Raw genomic sequence first — 18445 nt, 5'->3', positions numbered from 1 at the left:
AGAATCACTCTAAGAGGGGCTGTTTACAATGGAGGTTACAATTGTTTGTACCACAGTATAAAGTACCTGGAGTGGAAACCAGAAGCTGGACGCTGATCCACTCTGAGTGCTCTCTCATCTACCTGACATGCACATTTTTAAACTTCAGCATGACTGTCCTAAAAGGCTTCCCCACAGAGTTCTGCAGAAAGCTGTAAGCATCTAATTTGATAATATTGCCTTGGTTGCTCTGTCAGGAAGGCTTCTCCAGTCTTCTCTGCAGGACACTCTAAATGCTTGGGATATTTTGCTACATATTTTCTCTCTCTGTCTCTCCTTGTCTCTCTCCCTCTCCCCCTCTCCCTTCTCTCTTTCCCTTTCTCTCTCCCTCTCTCCCTCTCTCCCTCCCCCCCTCTTTCTCTCAATCACCTATTTGCAATTTGCTCTTTTACTTTGTCTCACTGTCTTCTGGATCAGTTCACTGATTTAAAACCATAACCATGGCTATTGTGACCCATTGTTATTCAAAATAAATAAATAAATAAATAAATAAATAAATAAAACACTGTTAAGACTATGTTTTTCTTTTCAATTGACATTCTTAGAGCAATAGAGAAATGATTTGGATGCATTTTATTATGCAACAGAGAATCAGAATACATTTCTTTACTATATAAACATGAGTATTTAGTGGTTTATTTTAAATAAAAACAGTGTCTATTTCATGATTTAATTGGAATAAATAAGCAGATTAACTTTGGTATAAACAGATTTTTAAATCAGATTAAGCAAAGCTCATTACTCATGTCTGTATGCGTAGTGGGAGCTGTATAGTTTTCTTAGTATAATTAACCTAAAATAAAGAAAACACAATTGGATTCCACTTTGTTTCTTCATTCCATTCCGGAAGTGTTAGAGTTTACTTTTTCAAGAGAGGGCTCCAGTGGTGATTGTCAGCCATATTTCCAGGCTTTGTCTTCTGCCAAAATGAGTTTTCTTTCTTTTTTTTTTTTTCTGGCTCCCAATCAGAGAAATTAAGCTCTCAAAAATTAATTAATTAATTTTGAAAAGACAGTAGCAATAAAAGGCCCAAAGTAGGAAGGTGTGTTCTACTATGACCCTCATCAGAAAGGCAGATAATTAAAATGAGAAATCTAAGATATACACATATAAAACATAAAATACCTACAGATTATAGGGAAATGTTTAATTCAGATATGTAACTTACATGCTACAACATCTATTTTTTCCTTATTGAATTGCAGCAATTAGCATATAAAAATGAAGTTAGTTTTTATGTATAATTCTATAAATTTGCCTGAAATAAAATAGTACACAAAGGATTTAGCCAAAAATAAATACACACCTAGTTGTGACTTAGCTGTTGGGAATATTGGAGGAATCACTGTACCATCTCCTCCCCTGCTTCCTTCCTTTCTTCTTCCTCATTCTAATGTTACATCAGAAAATTGAAGAGACTAAAACTATCTTGTTTTCTTTTCTTACAAAAGACAGCATTTCACTGGGGCTGGCTTACATTTTCAGAAGGCTAGTCCATTATCATCATGGTGGGAAACATGGCGACATGAAGGCATAGTGCTTGAGAAGGTGTTGAAAGCTTTACACCTTGGTATGTAGGCAGCAGGAAAGGAAAGATTCTGAGCCTGGCATAGGTCTCTGAGACCTTAAAGCCCACTTCCAGCAACATACTGCCTCCAGCATGGCCACACCTACTCTAACTAGGCCACACCTCCTAATCTTTTTTAAGGACTAGCCGTTCAAATCCAGGAGTCCATGGGAATCATTTTCCTTCAAAACACCATACTTGTCCAGCCTTTCATATGTGTGCTGGGGATTTGAACTCAGATCCTTACGCTTGTACAACACACAATTTTACCCACAGTGTGAGTTCAGTTTAAATTGATCTAGGCACATTAAAATGTGAACTTAAGCTGTATGGACTAAATCAAATAGTAAAACTACTTGTTACTGAATAGTAATTTAAATTATTCCTTGAATTTTGTCATTGGTATACAAATAAAAGTTTCTGGTATATATTTATTATAATTATTAATAAATTTACCTACTCATGTTATATTCTGTTCACTGCTGACTTCCCAGTTACCCCTTTACATACTCCTTCCCCTATCATCCCTCTCCTTCTCCTCTGATTGTGTGGGTACCCATTGAGTATCCCCTCCCACCAGGACACATCAAGTCTCTGTAAGGCTAGGTGCATGAAAAATGAAAGTCTCAGTCCTTCTTAGGGAAAAAATAAACATATAGCACCTGGACCTCAAATCATTAATAATCCAAGAGCTAAGATAATAGCCTTGCAGCAATTTTAGGTATTCATAGATCATTATGCTTAATCTATATCCAACAAGAAATCTGTTTCCATGTTATGTTCTGTCCTACATGTACTTCATGCTTATGGTCACTAGCGGGATTTCAATGCATGCTATCAAACCCCTAAAAGAATTAAGTACTGACAAAAATATTCATATAATGTTATGCCAAAATACCTTTAAAATCTGTAAATGTATCCCTCTATTTTTTTAATAAAGCATAAGGAAATAAAAAGAACATATAGCTCAGAAAAGCAATAGCTTTTGGGATAGTCCAGTTGTTTAAGATTAACATAAAGACCAAGATGCATATTTGAAATAAATGTGTGGAGAGGCTTAAGTCCAACCCATGTATGCTCTTTGGTTGGTTGCTCATGGGCCACAAGGGTCCAGGTTAGTTGACTTTGTTGATCTACCCGTGGAGTTCCCTTTTGTTACCCACAATTCTTCTACCTATTTCATAAAATTTCTCAAGCTCTATCTTCTTTTTGGGGTGTCAATTCCTCCATTAGTCTGAGTCACCTGCTAGGGGAATCCTCTCAGAGTACAGTCATACTAGACTCCTGTCTGCATGCATAACAGAGTATCAGTAGTAGTGTCAGGGACAGGTCTCATGGGTCTCATGTTGGGCCAGTTATTGGTTGCCTATTTCCTCAGTCTTTGCTCCATCTTCTGCCCCTTCATTTCTTGTAGACTAGACAAATTTGAGGCTGAAAGTTTTATGGGTAGGTTGGTGTCCCTATCACTCCCTTGGGATTCTTGCCTGGCGACAGGAGGTTCTGTATCCCTGATGCTAGAAGTTAGTGCTAAGGAAACCCAATGAAATCTGTCTTTTTGGCAGAGGTGGAAAATTCAAGTGTCAAGGCCTTACTAATTCATCCTTCTGCCTGATCAAACCATCACATTCCATCATTCACATTGATAGATGTTTAGCATTAGTAAAATTAAACATGAATTTTATACCCACCACAAAGGTGTCTCGGCAGCACTCAATCTCATTGCTTTTTATGTAAAATAATCCTGAAAAGGAAAGACTTACATTAAATTACTGAGATACTTTATCAGTGTTTGCCAAAATGTGGGTGGTAGGGTGAATTCAGCTGTCAATCCTCCTTATCCCAGATGAAGCCAGAGAGGCCACCCTGCTTTAAAGGCACCTTAAAGAAGATATAATGTCTCTTAAATATTTACCCCAGTGTAGATGAATTGTGCAGAATACGACGCAGAAGAAATGCCTATAATATTTACTCAACATACATGCTAAATTATCTCTTTGGCTAAAAGTATTATTTTAAATATTATCTTAGAGTTGACAAATGACATCAGCAAAGGTGAATTGTAAGCTACTTTGAATTTGTTTGTTCAACATAGTATATAGGGTACAGTGTAAAGGATCATGACTTTTATCTATCAAAAGTTTGAAATGCAAAACTTTACACACCATCAGGTCACTCATGGTGAAAGTGTTCAATTTTTCCCAATTAATAATTGTTCAAAATTTCGGGGGAAAAGTAATTACATAGTTTTAATTTAGCCTGCAACACTGGCATATTTGGATTCACAATTATAGAAAAGATTGTGATTTGGAAGACACACTTGTTCTACCATAAATGTCTCACCACAGCATATTACTGAGTTCCTCTTGTATCTATGTCTGAACTTAAGAGCAAACAAACACATGAAAACTGTCAAGTCAATAGCAATTTATTTTGGGTAAGTTTATGCCTCTCGTTGTTAACAGTGTTAGTTTGAAACAAATCTTCCTCGAGTGAATGAGCTCTCCATTAAACTTTACAAGCATTTTAATATTTTGGCAGTTACTATTTATTAGTAGAGACACCATTTTAATAAATATTTGAATATAATGCCAAGGATACACAGCACTTCCCTTAATTGCTGTCTTAATCTGCACCACTAAAAACAAAATTCAAGATAAGAATTCATGCAAATGAGAAATATTTGCTTTTTAATAACACTTAACCAAATCTAGATGTGAGATGAGGTAGAGGGTGAGAAGATGACAGCACAGGAGTCTGTGGTTTGAGACAGTTTATGTTGGCTAGAGCTCTGGAGCCAAAATTGCACAATAGAGATGTCCTTATTTATATTATAGCTATGGATGTTGCTCAAGGACCTATGCATTACATGTTTGATCTTCAATCTATGGCATAAGCTGTCAGTGGAAAAAAATAACTAGGGGATACTAACAGGAGAGAGGCAGAGATGGCTGGAAAAGGTGGAACATAGGACTTAGAGGATAGGGAGACAATTTAATTGGTTACAGATGCTTTGCCTTTGGGCTTCTTCCTCCTCTTCCTCTTTCCCCTTGTCCTCCTCCTCCTTCTCCTTGTTCCCCTTCTCCTCCTTGTCTTCTTACTTCTCCTCTTCTTCTCCTACTTTTCTTTCATGACCACTATGAGATGAATAGCATGCACAACTATGGGAACCTGGTAGGATGAAGTGTCAGCCAGAGACACTTCAATATGAACCGTGAGCTGAAACCTCAGATAATCAGATAATATGAACCAAGCAAATGAGATCTTTACCCCCCTTAGACTAAAGGTAACACACATATTTTGTAACAGTATTGGGAATCTGACATTCACAACTATTTTGCTCTAAATACATTTTATGTGTGATTAGCGAATTTATTTTTCATTTTGTTTGTATATATTGATTATATATAACAATGGCTCATTGTGACATTTTTATATGACCATATAATGTATTTTTGGGCACATTTGCTCTACACTACACTCTCATATCTTCCTTCTACCCTCCCTTCTCCAAAAATTAGCACTTTGTGCACTCAGAGTGTTTTCTATATGCAGACAAATACATTCCTTATTTTCTTCTTCATGAGTTCAGCAAACCACAGCAATGATAAATTGATATTGATTACTGCAAAATTACAGAGCATTCAAGAAGCAGATGTTTTGTTTACATTTATCAAAGCAAGACACAAAAGGATTCTAATGAAGGTCAGTCAAATGAGTGTCAAGGGGAAAAAAACTTGTTTATTTCATTCTAAAGTTTATGGAATTGTTAACTTGTTATAAATATATGCATACTTTCAATGAATTGGTTAAACTGTCTTGAATTTACACTGCCTAGGCAAGAGGTACATTCTTTAATTATTTCTATGGTGCCCTTTATTTTTCCCCACATTTAATAGTTCAACCTGCTCTTTTTTCCTCTGAGATATACTTGTCCCTTTGCAGTATATCTCAGATATATATATATATATATATATATATATATATATATATATATGTGTGTGTGTGTGTGTGTATGCATATATTTGACAGATGACAGATGATGTAGATAGATAGATATAGATATGGATATGGATATGGATATAGATATGGATATGGATATGGATATAGATATAGATATAAATATAAATATAGATATAGATCTTGTTGGAAATGAGGTTCTCTTTTGGCCCTGCTCACATGTCATTTCACAGAAAAGTTTCTGATGCACAGAAGGAAATCACATATCTCACAGCTGTCAATGAGTATTTTAATTCTGTCAAATATTTACCTGTCGTAGGTCAGGGTTATGGTGTAATACTCAATATAAAAGACAGACTTGAACATCATTAAAGAGAATTAGTTTTCTTTCTGGTTTACTGAAGTCGTTTTTATGAGTAGCAAATTGTGGAAGGCATTGTTTTTTAATACTATAGGAATTATTCTAATTCCTTGAAAGAACCTGTTTTTAAATTCATATTCAAATTGGTTTCCTGTACATTTTAACCTGAGCTTCTTTTTAATTTAATATTTATAAATTTAAAGTATTCATAAATAACATTTTAAGATGGGGTTGTTTAAAACCTGTGATAATCTTGTTTGTTGCTGTTGTTTTATTTCTTAAAAGAAATGAAATGGTTTCCTGTTCAGCCACTGCACAGTGATATGGAGATCAGTTCTGAAGGCACAGCTGTGAAGACACAGCTGCCTCCAGCCAGGTTAATTCCTGGATAAGTTGGGCTTTATATCTTATTTGTAGAGATAACTATCACATTCCTACTCATGGAGCAAAGGAGCAATTACTGCTTCTGACACACACATTTCTTGGATTCCCTTGCTCTTATTTTCCATTTGATTTTTTTCTCTCTCTCTTACAACTTTTTTTTTTTAAAGAGGAATACATATACAAATATTTAAGGGAATTTTGGCCTAACACTATATGAATATTTTTGTCAGAAAGTAATTCTTTCAGAGGATTGATAGCATGCATTGAAATCGCACTAGTTACCATAAGCATAAAGCACATGTAGGACAGAAACGTAACTTGGAAACAGTTTTTGTGGTAATTATAGATTAAGCATAATGATATTTTAATATCAAATATTGCCACAAGACTATATTCTTAGCTCTTTGACTATTAGTAATTTAAGGTCCAGGTGTACCACACTCTGAGAGGGTGCTATACATTTTTTTTCCTAAGAAGGACTTTGGCCTTTGTTTTTCTTGGGCTTCATATAGTCTGTGAGTAGTTTTGGGGTTATTCATATATTTCTGGGGTTAGTATCCAATTATCAGTGACTACATATTGTGTCTGCTCTTTTGTGAATGGGTTACCTCCCTCAGGATGATATTCTCTAGATGCATCCATTTTCTTAGGAATTTCATAAAGTCATTGTTTCTAATAGCGGAGTAGTATTCTATTGTGTAAATATACCACAATTTTTGTATCCATTCATCTACTGAAGGACATCTGGGTTATTTTTAGTTTCTGGCTATTATAAATAGAGCTGCTATGAACATTGTGGTGTATGTGTATTTTTTGTATGTCGGAGTGTCTCTGGGGTATGTGCCTAGAAGTGGAATAACTGGGTTTTCAGGTAGGACTATGTCCAATTTTCTGAGGAACCACCAGACTGATTTCCAGAGTGGTTGTGCCAATTTACAACCCCACCAGCACTGAAGGAGTGTTCCTCTTTCTCCACACCCTTGCCAGAATCTGCTGTCATCTGAGTTTATTTGCTAAACAATAACAACAAAACAAATCTCAAACAAAACAATTTGAACTGTGAGCTCAGATTAGGAAAGTTGGGAAAAGCCCTGTCTTAAATATTCAGGATAAGTTTTAAACATGTTTTTTTCCTCTACCTAGTCAATGGTTTGTTTTCCTAGGAAGCAAGAACACTGGAAACACAGAAGCAAATCACTATAGATGATATTCATTAACATCCAACCTACATTCCATGTGAGCCATATAATTAGATGGACAGCTCACCTATCTGCTCTTTCTTTTCCATTATCCTGATCAGTGTCAGTGGAAAGAGCAAGGAATCCAGGGTACTGAGCAGCTTTAATGAGTTTACTTACCAAGACCCTCATTCAGAATTCAGAAAGCTGAAGGTGAAAATCATCAAAGCCCAACAGTGTAAAACAGGCACAGTGTAGAGAGCTCTCAATGTGCAGACGGTTAGAGAGCTTGAAACACAGTATTATATGAGATGTCTCCATCAACCCTTTTTCTTCAGAGTTCAGGAAACTTGTGGAAGAGGAGTTAGAAATATTGTAAGAGGCAGAGAAGGTGAAAGACAACAAGGAAAAAGTTCTCCTAGACACTAGAGCACTGACCACCTATGAACACATAGAGACTATAGCAGCATGCATAGGTCTAAGTCAGATGGGGCTCCAGTGCTGAGGGAGAAATTGGACATTATCTCCCACCCCAACGCAGATACTATTTACAACTGGCAGCTGCTCATAAAAGGAAAACAAATAATTTTTCCCATGGGAATCTCACTAGGTATACAAAATTCTCTTAAGGCTTGCCTGGATGCTTAGCAATAGATGGTCAATTCAAAATGAATTTCAACTAAGTAACATTATCAAATGAGTAACAAAAGTATATTTATAATTTAAATAAGTGTGATTTGCTTATGGATTCCATTGATTATTCCACTGTGTATTTAGTTTTCACATTTCTTTGTACTCTTCTACAGTAGACAAGGTATTCTCCAGACTTTTACTCTATGTATGTATTATGTATTGTATTATATATGTATCTATCTACAATTTCTACCAATCATCTGTCATATATCTGCCTGTCTGTCTGTTTATATTCTATCTCTAATAACCTTGACAGTTTTGGAGAATGGGGAATAATTAATCTTCAGTACTAGAATTTGTAATGTGATGCTGTTCTGATAATTAGACGCTGCTAGTTATATTTTCTTAAATGATAAACGCATTCATAAAACACAATATTCTACAATTTGTCAAGTGTGCATGTAATTAATTTTATTACCCCCTTTTAGCTTTTCCCCCAACAAAAAAAGACAAATGAGACTTGAAGAAAAGACTTAGTTAAGTATGCCTTGTTCCCTAAGCTTTAAGAAGACAGAGAATATCTTGCTTTCACCCTATATAAGACGTCTATAATTCAAAAAAGAGGGGGGATGTTTAAGGAAGTGTTTTTTATCATGTATAATATGTCCTATGGCTTCTATTTCAAGTAAATAAATATTGGGACTGGATTACTGTCCCTTTCAATGTTTTAAGCCTTAAAATGATCAGAGGACTTTTTTCTGTGACTAATTCTCCAACTGGAGAAAAATATCTATTTTGTTTACTTTTGTTATGGACAGGAGCAACAACCTCCAGCAAACTCTGGCTTTTAATTAAGAAATTTTTCACAAACTGTAGACCATGAACATATGAACCCTTTCCAGAAGGCTGACAGCTCATTCACTGTAAGCAAATTAAATCGACACAGAGGCCATAAAACAGACTGCTAGCAAAAGCTGAACCTTTTACAATTGCCAACTTGTCAAGACAAAATTTACATATCATTGTCCTAGCCAAAGATGTCCACTTCCTTATCCTGATAGGTCTGTGGTTGAATTCTTAAATTTGTAAAGGTATTTAAATATATATGGCAATTATTTGTTATTTATTTGTGTATGTTTCTGTCTGTCTGTATGTACAAGTGTCCAGATGCCACCAGAGTGGACTTAAAGGAAGTTGTGATTCACCTGACAAAGTTTCTTTTTTTTGAAGCTTTAAAAAAAATAGTTTTGTTATTAAGCATTATGCAAACATGTGCCACACTTGCTTTATTCATACATGTGTTATACAATTTTTAAATTTTGAAAAAGACTATGTTGTCTTCTTGTTCAAAACCCATATATAATGTTTTGTGGTTTTGTTTGTGAAATCTTCTTGCTGCCTACTTTGTTCTCCCTCCCAAGAATTTCCTTTACAAGTAGCTAATAATCATATTCACTCATGACCTTAGGGTGTGAAAGTGAATCCAGCTGTGTGTGTGGAGGTGTGATTGTGCAGAGGAGGAAGTGGAAGAGGTCCTTTACCAAAGTACAGCAAAATGGCTGATCTGGACATGAAAAGCAGTATTAAGTAGCTATTTGAATTTTTTAATATTTAAAAATTTATATATTTTATAAAATATTATTATAGCTCACAAAATTTGTTACATAATAATATATAATGAATGTACATTTTTTCTAAGACAGATAGAGGCTTCCACATTTTGCCCTTCCTTCTTTTTGAGTTTCATAAGTTCTGTGTGTTATTTCTTGGGTATTCAGAGCTTTTTGGAGCTAGTATCCAATTATCAGTGACTGCATATCATGTGTCTACTTTTGTGACTGGGTTACCTCACCCAGGATGATATTCTCCAGTTCTATCCATTTGCCTAGGAATTTTGTAAAGTTATTTATTCTAATAGCTGAGTAGTACTCCATTGTGTAAATATACCACACATTCTGTTTCCATTCCTCTGTTGAAGGACATCTGAGTTCTTTCCAGCCTCTGGTTATCATAAACAAGGTTGCTAAGAACATGGTGGAACATGTGTCCTTATTATATATTAGAGCATCTTTAGGGTATATGCTCAGAAGTGGAATAGCTAGATCTTCAAGTAGTACTATGTTACAATTTCTGATAAACCGCTAGACAGATTTCTAGAGTGGTTCAGAGCCATAGGCTATTTGAAATTTTAACTGTATATTAAACTTAGGAAAAAGAAAGAAGAAGTCACCTGGGGAAGGGTATAACATTTGAAATGTAAACACAGATAATATCCAATAAAATTGATTAGAGGGGGGAGCTAGAATACTATTGTGCAATGGTTTATCTACCTTTTATTGCAATATAATTTACTTAAGCTTTCTGGTAACAAAACTGAAAGAACTCCTAGGAACTAAAACATCAAGTAATGAGTAGACATGGAGAGACCCCTGGCTCCAGCTGCATATATAGCAGAGAATGGCATTGTCTGGCATCCATGAATGGAGAGGCCTTTGGTTCAGTGAAGGCCATCTTCCCAGTGAGGAAATGCCAAGGTAATCAGGAGGGAGAGGGTGGTTAGGGGTGGGAGCATTGTCACAGAATTTTGGTACTATACAGGCCATCCTTGTCAGAACAGGCTCAGTGCCTCATCGTTTGTGTTTTAATTGCATGAGCACCCTAGATGGTAAAGTTTTCAGAGTTTGTTTTATACAGGGACAGTCTCAGTTCCCAGTGTCCTCCCACAGATCTCATAGCCATCATGAACATCCTGTAACAAAACCCTTCATCTGCTCTTACAATGTCTGTACTTATCTCAAACGTTCTGCTTTATACCTTGCATAGAATCTTGGTAAATATCTCATTCAAGGTAGCCCAAAAGCACCTCTGCGGAAATTTCTAGATCTGCTTGATTATTCTCAAAGGTAATGGACTGGTTATTCATTGTGAGGTAGAAAGTGGAGACATAAGTGTACACGAGTATGACACGGCACTGGCAGAGGGCATAAAGTGCTTTCTTCAGGAACTGCATCTCAGTCCAGGACATGCTGTTCTGCATCTCTTCCATCTTCCACACAGGTGTTAGGGGGTATACCCAGGCCCCCTACAACTGTAGCCAGCAGCCTTAACCACTCCCCTACACTTGCAGGCCTGAGCATTATTTACAAAATATTAACAATATCTTTCTCCTGTCCTTCTGGCGTGACAGCTACTTACATTTTATACCATCTGATATAACTCTACACACCAGGGAGGCCGGACTTTGGAACTTGACTCATTCTTTTAGGTAGTTTCTACTTGAATGCTGAGATTTCTCAGCTATCACAAAAAGAGCCCACATCTTTGTTACCTTTAAACACAGAGGTAGTAGCTTTGAACCTGTGTGCTTCTTACTCATGCTTATTCTCATAGCTCAGCCATCTTCACAGAGACACTGCTCACATGCTTTCAGTTCTCTCTCGGTGTGTGTGTGTGTGTGTGTGTGTGTGTGTGTGTGTGTGTGTGTGTGCAGAGATAAAGAGGAGGGAGAGAGAGCGACACACAGGGACACATACTTGGAAAGCTGTGCAAAGGCCTATGTCATACACGTGGCACCTAGGCCTCAAAGCTAGAGAATTATGCAGTTGTGATACAGGGTCTTAGTGTAAACCTTTATTTAACATAGTTATAGGCTTTCTTCTTTTAGCACATGCCCAATCGCTCCAGACTAACACTGCAGACTCTACAGGGAAGAATCCTCCTTTGCCATTTCATGGGTCTGCCAATGCTTGCATTCGGTTAGAGCCATTGAGATATATAATTTTTAAAACATTTTACTGGATATTATCTGTATTTACATTTCTCTTTCCCTTTTTTTCCATAAAGATGCTCTGACTCCCAAAAACCCACTCCTACCTCAGCTCCTTGGCATTCTATACAGGGAAAATGAGGCTTCACTGGACTAAAAGGGCTCTTTTCCCATTGATATCAGTCAAGGATATTCTCTGCTACATATGCAACTAGAGCCATGGGTCTGTCCATGTGTCCTCATTGTTTGGTGATTCAGTCCCAGGGAGCACTGGAGGGTTTGATTAGTTGATAATGTCATTTTTTTCTGTTTGTTTGTTTTGTTTTGTTTTGTTTTTTTATGTGGTTGCAAAAGCTTTCAGCTCCTTCAGTCCTTTCTCTAGCTTCTCCATTGGGGTCCCCATGCTCAGTCTGATGGTTAACTGCAAGCATCTTCTTCTGTATCTGTATGGCTCTGGAAAACCCTCTGTGGAAGAATCCCTATCAGGTACCTGCCAGTAAGCATTACTTGGTATCAGCAATAGAGACTGAGTTTGTTGGCTGCATATGGGATGGATCCCCAGGGAGACAGTCTCTGGATGATCTTTTCTTCAATCCCTGCTCCTCTATTTGTTCCTGTATTTTCTCCCTTGAGTGTTTTGTTCTCCTTTCTAAGGACTGAGACATCTATATTCTGGCCTTCCTTCTTTTTGAGTCTCCTAAGTTCTGTGAATTGTTTATTGAATATTTCACACTTTTGGGGTTTGTATCCACTTATCAGTGAAAGAACTCAGATGTCCTTCAACAGAGGAATTGATACAGATAGCATGGTACAAATAGACAGTGGAACACTACTCAGCTATTAAAGCAAGGACCTTATTAAATTCGAAGACAAATGGATGGAATTAGAAGCTACCATCCCAAGTGTGGTAACCTGGTCACAATGAACCAACCTGGTAAAAGTTACATAATTAGAAGGAGGACAGGTCTTTTCCTCTCTGGATCTTTGATTTCCTGTGTCCCACTGCATATTTCCAGAATCTGTGGTGTTGAAATCATCCCTTTATTTTTCAATCCTCAAGATTATTTATCCTGAATCTGAACCAATGTGCTCATTTGGGGGGCTGGTTTCAGATAAAAAGGAGAAAACTGCTCCACTTAAGTTGGATTTCTCTTTGCTGCTTCTCTCCTGCTGACTGTGCAAGTGCAGATCAGATTTCCAACATTTCTGTATTATCTATAATACATGTAGAAAATCACCTTTGGTAAAAGGTAAACTGGTAAAAGGCCAAAATTGTTTACTTTAGGGAAAATGTTTGATAGAATCACTGAGCCAGAGTATCCTGATTTCTAAACATTTAAAAGTTTTAAATGTTCGGACAGCTTGTGCCTTTTATCAGTCAGCAGCACTGAAACCGTCAGCTGTCAGGGCTTACTTCTGTGCCATGTGCAGCTCATAACTAACCACTTTAGGGGATGGAGAGATGGCACATTGGTTAACAGTACCTGATGCTCTTTCCAAGGTACTAAGTTTTGGATTCAATTCCCAGCAAGCACTTGGTGGCTCACATCCATCTGTAATGAGATCTGATGTCCTCTTCTAGTGTTTCTGAACATAGCTAAGCACTTTAAATGACGAAAGATCTGCATGGCTCTCATGGGACAAATTATTGTTGGGAATCCTTAAGGTAATTTACGACCATTGGTCCATGTCTTACTGATAGGCATCTCCTGGGCTGACCACTCTTTGAAGAAAACTTTCAGCTCCTCTTGCTTACCCTGTGTCCTTCACTGTGAGAATGACTGCTTAGATAGGCTTTTCAGTGGCTTGCACTCAGAGGAACACTTTGTCTAGGAGAGTGTCAGCATGCAAAAGCCTCACAGATATGACATATTTTAATACTTATTCTAGAACAAACCGCCATTTGCTCTCTGCTTTTAACAGCAGCTGGTACAAAAAGGGAAAAGGAAACAAAGATTAAAAGCCATGCTTCTTCCATTATATTTTTTTCATTAAACTAATGTAATATTTTTAGCTTTGAATCCTTTGAAAACAATACCAGCATTTCCCATGTGTTTCTCCTTGAGAACTGGAAATTATCTCCTATAATACTTACTAGAATTTTCAGAATATGTTATGAAATAAAGAGGATGTAAGTCAATTTAATAAAGAGTATTTGATGTGGCAGGTAAACAAATTCTAATTTTGTAGCATATTTAAAAGGCAACTTGGGAGCACCTTATGTAGTTTGTGCACTTGAATACACACACACGTGTGTGTGTGTACATATTATACATATAATATATATATATATATATATATATATATATATATATATATATATACTTATACTTATGCATATATATAGTTGGTATTTTATGTATTTTAAAAGGAATATCCCATAAAATTGGCATTATCATTTGAATATTTCATCATTTTTTCAGTGATTATCTAAGGCAATTACCCCTTCTGTAGAAATAGCACTCAAGAAAAACGTTGTCGTATATTAAACCCTTTAAATGCCTGTCTTAGAGGTACTTAGTGCTGTTCTGTATTGTAAGTCACAACTGATGATCATTTGCCTTATAGCACATTTCCAGCTGACTACCTTCTATGATGCTATACTCCAACTTCAAGGACCTTGGAAATTATAGGTCCTGTTTTACATGGATGGATTTCAATTGGTAGGCAATTGCTAAACTATCTTGTTGATAGACAACATAACATCTGAGAGTCAAAGGTACTTATTACTCCCAAAGGTAACTTGAATTCAAAGTTAGTTATTAAGATGAGCACAATGAGAACTTTATTGGGACTAATACAGTCTTAATGACAAGGCACCTTATGCTTTTCAGCCTGATTCTCAAAGGCTTAAGCCATCTCATAATTTTAGGCACCTTACAAAATTTCCTAAGAGTTATCTATTTCATATTCCACATGGTTGCTTTTCTCAGGCATCAACCTACTTCCATTTCTGTTGCAAACCTGAAAGTGTTTCCCTGTGGTATCAGCTCTGTTACTATCTATACATTTATGAAACAATATGACAAAGTGCTCTTAATTTTTGAAGAATATAATCCCAAATAAAAATATATAACTTCTATTGTAGAAGTTCTGCAAAATGCCTATCTTGCCACAAAATGTTGACCACTGCAAAGGCACATGTGGCCATATTTAGGTTTCTTGTTTTACTTATAATCTCTTAGAAATGCCTTTAGTTAGTTATAAAGGAAATAACCCAAAGAGTTTTTAAGTCTTCTTAAACTCTGTAAGTCACTTTTCTAACACCAGTTACAACTTTAACCCTCAGATTTGATGCATAGTTCAACGCAGTAACTAACAGTTTCTTTCCCCTTTGAAGAAAATTAACTCGTTCTCTTACTATCACTTTGAATTTGTTTCCTAAGATCTAACCATTCCCAGAAATGGTGACTTAGGATCTCTATTCCTGCACAAAACATCATGACTAAGAAGCAAGTTGAGGAGGAAAGGGCTTATTCAGCTTACACTTCCACACTGCTGTTCATCACCAAAGGAAGTCAGGACTTGAAACCAAGCAGGTTAGGAAGCAGGAGCTGATGTAGAGACCATGGAGGGATGTTACTTACTGGTTTGTTTTCCCTGACTTGCTCAGCTTGCTTTCTTATAGAACCCAGGTCTACCAGCCCAAGGATGGCACCACCCACAATGGGCTGGGCCCTCCCCCCTTGATCACTAGTCAAAAAATGCCTTACAGCTGGATCTCATGGAGGCATTTTCTCAACTGTGGTTCCTTTCTCTGTGATTAACTCCAGATTTTTTCAAGTTGACACATAAAGCCAGCAAGTACAGATGGATTTCAAACATTAGAGAGGAGTATGGGAACACTGAAGGGCAATCTGAAGGATGATTAACAGTGTTTGCTCCACAAAAGGTACATTACAGATAAAGTATGTCTTCATGTGCTGAGGCATAACAGAAGTATAGATTCTGACCCAAATAACATGACAGTTCAGAGCAGAACTCTGATATTTCCTTCTTCTTCTCAACTTTAAGTTTAAGGGACAGAATTCCTTAGTTGATTAATAATTTACTATTTAGCCTCTCATTTTCTTTACAATTATTAGAACTGTCATCCTTAACACTGGCACTGTATTGAATGTCCCTGAGCATTTCTCTGCCATAGGTGACAGGCAACTTTTCTCATTCATAACCTTCTCTGTATTCAAACACTAATAGGACAACATATTTTTCCATGTGTGAAGAATTAAGAATCAAACTTGAGCCTGATGTTCCAGCTCATGTTCTTTCTAAAATATGTCACTTATTGTAATCCACCTATATTTAGCATTTAAAAACTCATCACTACTTATTATTATTAATACTTGATCATATTTGATACTCTTTTAAATAGTGATTTGCCCGTTCTGTTCATGAACAAAACTACATAGACTTATATCAACTGATTTTTCTGTTCTTTCATTTGTATAAGAGTTTTATGTGCATATATGTTTGTGTACCCCATGTATAACTGTTGTTGTAGGGATCAAAAACGAAAGTCAGAACCTCTGAAACTAGAGAGTAACAGATGATTTTGTGCTGCCATGCTTGTGCTGAGACACAAGTATGGGGCTCCAGCAAGATTACCAAGTGATCTTATCCACTTAAGTATCAGTCCAACACTGAGGCTGAATATAAAGGATATTTAATTACTGCCACATTAGATAAAATATACTACTGCATTTTTTGAGGGAAAATGTTGATTAAATGTAGTTACTTTCTTGTGATTTCAAACTTGCTACTTTGATAAGTTCTCACTTCTATAGATTTCTTCCTACCATGGTGCTTTGCAAATGCGTGCTTCATGCTAGAAACAGAATTACACCTAGGATAGCATAAATGATATTATTGTGAAAGTGGGAACTTACTGACAAAGTGGATTAGAGTGGAGTAAAGGAGTCAAATATGAAACTTCTACAGACCAAAGAAAAACATCAAGGAAAAAAAGTGATCATATCAAAATACATGTACAGTAATGTTTTGATATTATCATCTATTTTAAGTTGTATGTCAAAGTATAATCCAATTAGGAATACTTTAAAAAATAAATGATCAGAGTATATTTTTTTCATTTTGTTTTAAAATGGAAGAGGAAAAATGGAGTGAGAATACAGGAATCTTAGGATACAGTAAGGAGACATAGAGATCACCAGCTCCTAGCTCCTCCTAATTTCAGGGTCCCTAGAATCTGGTGCTTTGTAGGCTCTCTTTTAGCCACTAGGCAGTGATTTTAATAAACATGCAGCTGTGTGCTTTCTTACACTCTCCTTAATGAGAAAGACTATCTATCGTTACCTGTTTACTCAGAGAAGTCAGTCCTCCAGTGCTGTCAAGTCATGGACACCAAGAATCTGAATTGATTTTGCTTGAGTGATACTGGAGCAAGAAGTAAATTGCTGATCTTCCTTAGGGGGAAAAGGTGCAAAGTATCCTGTGAACAAAAATTTTAGCCAATGTTCCTCAATCTTGGCAATTTTTAAAGAATTCCCAAGGAATATTGTGAAACTCCAGGACATGCTCTAAATACATAATGACAAGATGATCTAGATTAAATTGGATGAATCCATTATTGCCTGTAAGTAAATGATACACTTTTTAAAGAAGCAGATGATTGAAAATATGTTTAAGCCAGTAGACTTCAGTGTCTTCTGTGGGATTTTTAGGTTTGATTGGGAAAAAAAGATAAAAAAGGTTTTTTTTTTTTTTGTTGTTGTTGTTGTTTTTTTCAAAATTTCCAAACCATACATTGGCATACTAGTCCACAAAACAAATTACTGGGTCAGAAAAGAAACACACACACTCACACAGACACACACACACAAACACACACACACACACACAGACACACACACAGTTCAATACTAAACAAAGCAGAAGTTATACGACATAATGTTATAGTATATTTGGGGTCATATTGAACATTTTACATCCTTTGATGTAAATAAATACCAGCATAAACTCAACTGCACCATCTATGATGTGTCCCTCTGGTGACATGCAGTGAACATGCTGGTGTTGCTCACATACAACTATCTCTGTCCATAGCTTGGTATGCTGAAGGCTTATGCTTCATTGTAGGCTTCCAAATCTTAGTGCAGAAAGAAGCATTGCTAGATTCTTGACAAAGCTACTCCTCACCAGACTTGTTTCTCTCCTTCCCTCTTCTCTTTTTTCTCTTATAATAACCGGAGATTTATAAAAATGTGGGATCTTCTATCAGCTAACCTCCCTTCTGCCTATCAGTGGTCAGACACAAATCATAAATAAACAGAATGTGAGCCTGACTGTAATTTAACCCTCGTTATTATTGCTGCCTTAAAACCCCTGGTAGCTATATAATATGGAATGTAATTTAAATAGCTGCCTTAAGACACGACCTATATTTCAACTTTTTTGACTATAGCGAGTGAATTCCAATACTTAAAAATTTAAAAAAAATCCATGTTGAGTTACAAACACCAACTTACATCATTAATATTTGATATGTGATCTATTTCTATGTTGAGGACAGGTTACAAAACTTCATTTCACAACTTGACTCT

The sequence above is a fragment of the Micromys minutus genome, assembly GCF_963924665.1.
Source record: "Micromys minutus genome assembly, chromosome: 18".
Classification (NCBI taxonomy): domain Eukaryota; kingdom Metazoa; phylum Chordata; class Mammalia; order Rodentia; family Muridae; genus Micromys; species Micromys minutus.
The sequence above is the reverse complement of the archived record's forward strand: the minus strand, read 5'-3'. Positions refer to the sequence as shown.